The following is a 7,124-nucleotide window of genomic DNA, read 5'->3' as shown; positions in this document are numbered from 1 at the left end:
CTTTGGACACTAAGGGACAATTTAGCACGGCCAGTCCACCTAACCTGCACATCTTTGGACTGTGGGAGGAAACCGGAGCACCCGGAGGAAACCCACGCGCACACGGTGGTGGGGGGGGGAGTGCGTGCAAACACCACACAGAGAGTCACCCGAGGCCGGAATCGACCCGGGCCCCTGGTGGTGTGAGGCCACGGTGCTAACCACTGTGCCACCGCGCTGCCCTTACTGAATTGATACCTGGGAGCGAGCGGGTCGCCTCACGAGTGGTCTGTTCCCACTGGAGGTTAGGAGAGCGGGAGGGGGCAGGGGGGGGGCGGGAGGGGGGGGGGATTGCTTGTCGTCGGGCGAGGGGCGGGTGGGGCAAGGCTCTTGGCGGTGGGGTGGTAGTGGGGGGGGGGGCTAAGTGGAACCCGACATGCTGATCGAACGGTATAGTGGGCGAGAGGGGCTGAATGGCCTCCTCCTGTTCGCATTTCGTGCGAGGCATCGTACACTGTCTGGGCCTCCGCTGTGGTGCCCATGGGTATGCGGGACAGCGAGTAGGGCAGGCCCGTCCATGGCGGCGGAGGAGGGCATTGGGTGGAGATGATGGGCACAGAGGTGGGGTGGCACCTGGAGAAGGTGGTCACGGGAAGCGTCCGGGCACCGAACCTGGCGCAGGTCTATTGACCGCCTCACGCCGAGCTTGGGGGGGGCCGAGATCTCGGGGGCTCGGCGGCGGGATTGGGTCCAACCCCGTGGTTGCTCAGCGGGGTGGGGGGTGTGGATAGTTTTGAGTCTTCAAACCATCAGACCCTGCACCCCCGTTCTCCCCTGTTACCACCCTCCCCCGAATTCGAAACCCAGGTCCCCCCCACCCCACCCCCAACCGAGGGCGATGGCAGACATGAAAATGGAGGCTCACCGGGTGACCCGTGCACGTCAACGAGGCAATTGGTAATGGACTGTATCCCGTTTCTCTCTTTTGCTTCCCTCCCCATCAACCCCCCTCCCCCACCTCCTCCCCAACGCCCCCCCCCCCCCCCCCACCTCCCCCACTCCGCTTCCGGACAGGTGACCATCTCGGTGGACGGGATTCTGACCACCACGGGCTACACGCAAGAGGATTACACCATGTTGGGTTCCGACGACTTCTTCTACATCGGGGGGAGCCCGAGCACAGCGGATCTCCCGGGCTCGCCCGTCAGCAACAACTTCATGGGATGCCTGAAGGACGTGAGTAGTCACCCTTCTTAACCGCTTCGGCCGACTCAAGTTGCGCCCACCCCCCCCCCCCCCCCCGCCAATGGTGAGATGCTAAATTCACAAAATGGCCGCCGAATCAGTGAGCGGATGGTTTGCTCCGGGATTTGGACAGGAGCTGGGGCCCCGGCTAGAGTTGGGGCCTACAGTCCTCGTACACGTCCAGGATTTTCTTGAGGTTAATGTGCAGGTTCAGTCGGCAGTTAGGAAGGCAAATGCAATGTCAGCATTCACGTCGAGAGGGCCAGAATACAAGAGCAGGGACGTACTTCTGAGGCTGTATAAGGCCCATTTGGAGTATTGTGAGCAGTTTTGGGCCCCGTATCTAAGGAAGGATGTGCTGGGGCCTTGGAGAGAGTCCAGAGTAGGTTCACAAGAATGATCCCTGGAATGAAGAGCTTGTCGTATGAGGAACGGTTGAGGACTCTGGGTCTGTACTCGTTGGAGTTTAGAAGGATGAGGGGGGTCTTATTGAAACTTACAGGATGCTGCGAGGCCTGGATAGAGTGGACGTGGAGAGGATGTTTCCACTTATAGGAGAAACTAGAACCAGAGGACTCAGCCTCAGACTGAAGGGACGATCCTTTAAAACAGAGATGAGGAGGAATTTCTTCAGCCAGAGGGTGGTGGATCTGTGGAACTCTTTGCCGCAGAAGGCTGTGGAGGCCAAATCACTGAGTGTCTTTAAGACAGAGATAGATAGGTTCTTGATTAACAAGGGGATCAGGGGTTATGGGGAGAAGGCAGGAGAATGGGGATGAGAAAAATATCAGCCGTGATCGAATGGCGGAGCAGACTCGATGGGCCGAATGGACTAATTTTGCTCCAATGTTCTTATGGTCTACGATGGAGCTCAGTATCTCTGGGCGTGTGAGTGAGGGCGGGAAGTGGGGGGGTGGGGGGGGACAGTGTCAACCTCCGATTTTAAAGGAATCGATCGTGGGACAGAGCTCCCGGCTTCTCCCACCACCCCCCCCCGCCCCCGTCCTAAACTTCGCCAACCAGAGGGAGAGAGATTCTCCTTCCAGCTGACCTTTCCGAGAGTTTCTCTCTCTCTCTCTCTCTCTACCTGCTCTCTCTGTCCCCCCTTCAGATCTCGAAAACCCCAATCAAAATTTGAACCCTCCAAATTATTGCCAGGTCCGTTGATGGGGTGAAAGTGGGGGCGGCCCCGTGAGGCCAGATTGAGCAGAATGGGGCGAGATTGTTCCGTAGTGTTGGGAAGGATGAGAGGTGAACTCTCGGAGAGAATGGGAGGGGGGGGGGGTGCAGGGAAGGGGGGGGTGGGGGGGGCTTGAAGGGATCGATTTTGGGGACGCGGCTCTCCCCATGACGACCGAGAAGATCGAGAGAGTCAGAGAGGGCCGCCATCTTGGGATTGGGAGTCGGCCATTTTGGAGTCCGCTGTGGCTCAGGCCCGAGGTGCTGAAAGGCCTCCTCCTGCTTTTGTTCCCGACCACGGGCGCAGAAGGCGGCCATTCGCTTTACAAACGAGCATCACGGCTGAGTGCCCCCCCCCCCCTACGTAACCCCTGAGCCTGTCCGAATAACCTGGCCTCTTGAATGCTTATCGGTGCAGGAATATTGGGCCAAAGAGCCTCCTTCTGTTCCCGCGACATTCTGTGCCTCTGAGATGACACCTCGGTCGAACCCGCCTCCATCTCCACTTCCAGGCCCCTTTTTCTTCATATTCCATGTTGGGCCGCAGCCCCGGAGACGGTTCGGGAGGACGGTGAAATTGAACCACATCCGACCCTTCCCCTACTCCCTCTCTTGCCAGATGCCCCCTCGGGCTAAATCTCTCGGGGAACGCACCCCGCCCTCACTTCCCAAGGACGTGGCCTCTCTGGTCACTCCGTCGCCAAGGGCGCTTCCCGATTTCAGCGGTTCCCCCGGAGGAGGGCAAGGGGAGGAAAGAGCTCGGCCGGGAACTGGCGGCGAGGATATTCGGGGAGGCAGTCCTTCGCCGTGGCTCAGAATAACTACTTATTAAGTAGGAGGTAATGCATTTTGGAAGGTCCAATGCAGGTAGGGAATACGGAGGTTGAGGGGAGACCTGATAGAGATCGACAAAATTATGAGGGGCATAGACAGAGTGGATAGTCAGAGGCTTTTCCCCGGGGTAGAGGGGTCAATTACTAGGGGGCATAGGTTTAAGGTGAGAGGGGCAAGGTTTAGAGTAGATGTACGAGGCAAGTTTTTTACGCAGAGGGTAGTGGGTGCCTGGAACTCGCTGCAGGAGGAGGTGGTGGAAGCAGGGACGATAGTGACGTTTACGGGACATCTTGACAAATACATGAATAGGATGGGAATAGAGGGATACGGACCCAGGAAGTGTAGAAGATTGTAGTTTAGTCGGGCAGCATGGTCGGCGCAGGCTGGGAGGGCCGAAGGGCCTGTTCCTGTGCTGTACTTTTCTTTGTTCTTTGTCTCTGCAGCAGGCGTTAGCGCTATGACTGTCAGTCCAGCTCCGAGACCTTGATTTAATAAGGTCTCGGAGGCCAGGAAACCCTCCCCCACCCACCCCACCCCTTGCCCGCGGGTTCGTCCAGAATGGCTCCAAGCCATGGAGGTGGAAAGTCCCGCCCCATGTCAACCTTGGATCTCAATGGGCAAAAGGGGCTGGTTTAGCACACTGGGCTAAATCGCTGGCTTTGAAAGCAGACCAAGGCAGGCCAGCAGCACGGTTCCATTCCCATACCAGCCTCCCCGAACAGGCGCCGGAATGTGGCGACTAGGGGCTTTTCACAGTAACTTCGTTTGAGGCCTACTTGTGACAATAAGCGATTTTCATTCATTTCAAATGCGCCCGGCACTGACAAGTCGTTCACTTACTGCGGACCCCTACCCAAATACAAGCCAGTAAGCTCCAGAGAGGTTGAGAGAATAGGACAGAACCAAGAAAAAAAAGGATGGCAGACGGGAGCTCTCGCGGACCAACTCTCTCCGTTGTCCCGCAGGTGGTTTACAAGAACAATGACTTCAAGTTGGAGCTGTCCCGCCTGGCCAAGGAGGACGACTCCAAGATGAAGGTGCACGGGGACCTGGTGTTCAGGTGCGAGAACGTGGCCGCCCTGGAACCCGGTCACCTTCGAGGCCCCCGAGGCGTACATCTCCCTGCCCAAGTGGAACACCAAGAAGACGGGCTCCATCTCCTTCGACTTCTGCACCACCGAGCCCAACGGCCTGCTGCTCTTCAGCCACGGCAAGCCCCAGCACCACAAGGAGGGCCGGGCCGAGCGGGCGCGCAAGGTGGACTACTTCGCCATGGAGCTCCTGGACGGCTTCCTCTTCCTGCTGCTGGACATGGGCTCTGGCGCCATCAAGATCAGGGCCACCAACAAAAAGGTCAATGACGGGGAGTGGTGTCACGTCGACTTCCAGCGCGATGGGCGGTCAGGTACAGTGGTTCCTTTTTCGGTTGCGTGGCGGCATTGGGGAGGGTGGGGCGGGGGGGGGGGGGGGGCTGGTGGGAGAGGGGATGAATCGCGGAGAGTAGGCCTCACCTCTGCCATTGGCGCCCCCCGTCGCTCCCGGCAACCACGTTGGCCTCCGGCTGAGGCCGGCTTTGGGATCCTGGGCACAGCCATTCCGGTGCCACGCTCCGTCGAATGTCGAGGGACCCAGTTTTGGCATTCGGGCCTTGTCTTGACCACTAGGAGGTCCCACCGTACGGGAGTGGGGGGGGGGGTTAGAAAAATTCCGCCCCTTAGTCTCTTAGTCGCGTGACGTTGCATCAGTGCGAGGAGCCCCCTTTAGTCCACGGCCATCCTGTTCTCCCCCCCCCCGCTTGATACCGTTGGTTAACGCTCAGATTCAAAATGGACGATCGGCTCCGCGTCGGTTGTCCTTGGCAATCGCGGACTCCGTGTCTCTCTCCACAGGAGCTGCCCAGACCATCTCTCTCTGAGGCGTTTGGCGGAGCGCTCTGTTCCCCGTCGAAGGGGGTGGCCACCGTGACCCCTTACGCCCGACCCTTGCAGAGGGCGCTCAGGTGCCTTCGGTGTGATACCACGTCCGGGGCTGCGCAGCGGCACAGTGGGGGTCAGCACCGCTGCCTCGCGGCGCTTGGGGACCCGGGTTCTATTCCAAGCCCTCTGGTGACTGTCTGTGCGGAGTCTGCACGTTCTCCCCCCTGTGTCTGCGTGGGTTTCCTCCGGGTGCTCCGGTTTCCTCCCACAGTCCAAAGATGTGCAGGTTAGGTGGATTGGCCGTGCTAAATTGCTCCTTAGTGTCCAAAGATGTGCAGGTTAGGTGGATTGGCCGTGTTAAATTGCCCCTTAGTGTCCAAATATGTGCAGGTTAGGTGGATTGGGCCGTGCTAAATTGCTCCTTAGTGTCCAAAGATGTGCAGGTTGGGTGGATTGGCCGTGCTAAATTGCCCCTTGGTGTCCAAAGAGGTGCAGGTTAGGTGGATTGGCCGTGCTAATTGCCCCCTTAGTGTCCAAAGATGTGCAGGTTAGGTGGATTGGCCGTGCTAAATTGCCCCTTAGTGTCCAAAGATGTGCAGGTTAGGTGGATTGGCCGTGCTAAATTGTCCCCTTAGTGTCCAAAGATGTGCAGGTTAGGTGGATTGGCCGTGCTAAATTGTCCCTTAGTGTCCAAAGATGTGCAGGTTAGGTGGATTGGCCGTGCTAAATTGCTCCTTCGTGTCCAAAGATGTGCCGGTTGGGGAATGGGGATAGGGCGGGAGGTAATGAGCCGAGGCAGGGTGCTCGTTCAGGAGGGTCAGTGCGGACCTGATGGAACGAATGGCCTCCTTCTCGGCTGCAGTTGATTCCATGGATCTAAGTTTAATTCCTCGAGGTTAGGGATCCAAAAGCCATTGGGGACAGATAGCGGGGAGTCAACGCGCGTGCCCCAGCGGGTCGAAGAGCGGTTGACCGTCTCCTGACCTGATGTTCTATCCCCCCCACGCCGCACAGGGTCTATCTCGGTGAACAGCCGGTCACTTCCCCTTCGTGGCCACAGGCGAGAGCGAGATCCTGGACCTGGACAGCGACATGTACCTGGGCGGGCTGCCCGACCACAAGCTGGACCTGCTCCTCCCGCCCCGAGCTGTGGACGGCCTTCCTGCGCTACGGCTACGTGGGCTGCGTGCGCGACCTCTTCATCGACGGCCAGAGCAGGGACGTGCGGCAGCTGGCCGAGGTCCAGAACACGGGGGGGGTCAGCGGCTTCTGCTCCCGTGAGACCCTCAAGCAGTGCAGCGCGGCGCCCTGTCGCAACGGGGGCCACTGCCGCGAGGGCTGGAACCGCTACATCTGCGACTGCACCCGGGCACCCGGCTACTTCGGGAGGACCTGCGAGACAGGTAGGCAGGGAACCGCCGCCGGTGACTCTCGGAGAGAAGGAAATCAACTTGGCGCTGGTGGGGGGCGGTGTTGGGGGGGGGGGGGGGGGGGGAGGTGGTGAATAGAGTGTCAGGACTTCACAGTGGGGGTCTTGGCGCATGGGGAAGACCGACCTCATTGAGAAAGGTAGTACGGAGGCGATGGGCTGAATGGCTTCCCATGTTGGCTCCCCGGTCAAGGAGGACCCGCCCTGTTTTCGAATCGCTCCTCCGCCTCGCCCCTCGATATCTCGGCAATCTCCAACAGGAGCGCCGTGGCGGCACGCTGTCACAGTGTCACAGGGACCCCGGTTCGATTCCGGCCTCGGGTCACTGTCTGTGCGGAGTCTGCACGTTCTCCCCGTGTGTGCGTGGGTTTCCTCCGGGTGCTCCGGTTTCCTCCCACAGTCCAAAGGGGGCGGGGGGGGGGGGCAGAGATTTAAAGCCGCGGAGCGAGGGGTGAGGGGGAGGAGGAGACGAGGGTTTTTCCTTTGTCGCCCCAGAGGGGTGGGGGGGGGAGGTCTCACACTCACGGCCCGAAAGGGCGATG

At 59.5% G+C, this 7,124-nt stretch overlaps 1 long non-coding RNA gene across 1 annotated transcript; it reads left to right on the top strand.

The window, feature by feature from the left end:
• The first annotated feature begins 1,056 nt into the window (after positions 1–1,056).
• On the top strand, positions 1,057–6,550 carry LOC140407729 (uncharacterized). The gene is made up of 3 exons (XR_011939770.1): positions 1,057–1,215; positions 4,203–4,642; positions 6,168–6,550. It is a non-coding gene; the product is annotated as an uncharacterized lncRNA (long non-coding RNA).
• Positions 6,551–7,124: the final 574 nt, after the last annotated feature.

This window comes from Scyliorhinus torazame, unplaced genomic scaffold (genome assembly GCF_047496885.1).
Source record: "Scyliorhinus torazame isolate Kashiwa2021f unplaced genomic scaffold, sScyTor2.1 scaffold_1884, whole genome shotgun sequence".
NCBI classification, from domain to species: Eukaryota; Metazoa; Chordata; class Chondrichthyes; order Carcharhiniformes; family Scyliorhinidae; genus Scyliorhinus; species Scyliorhinus torazame.
This window is presented reverse-complemented; position numbering and strand designations above follow the sequence as displayed.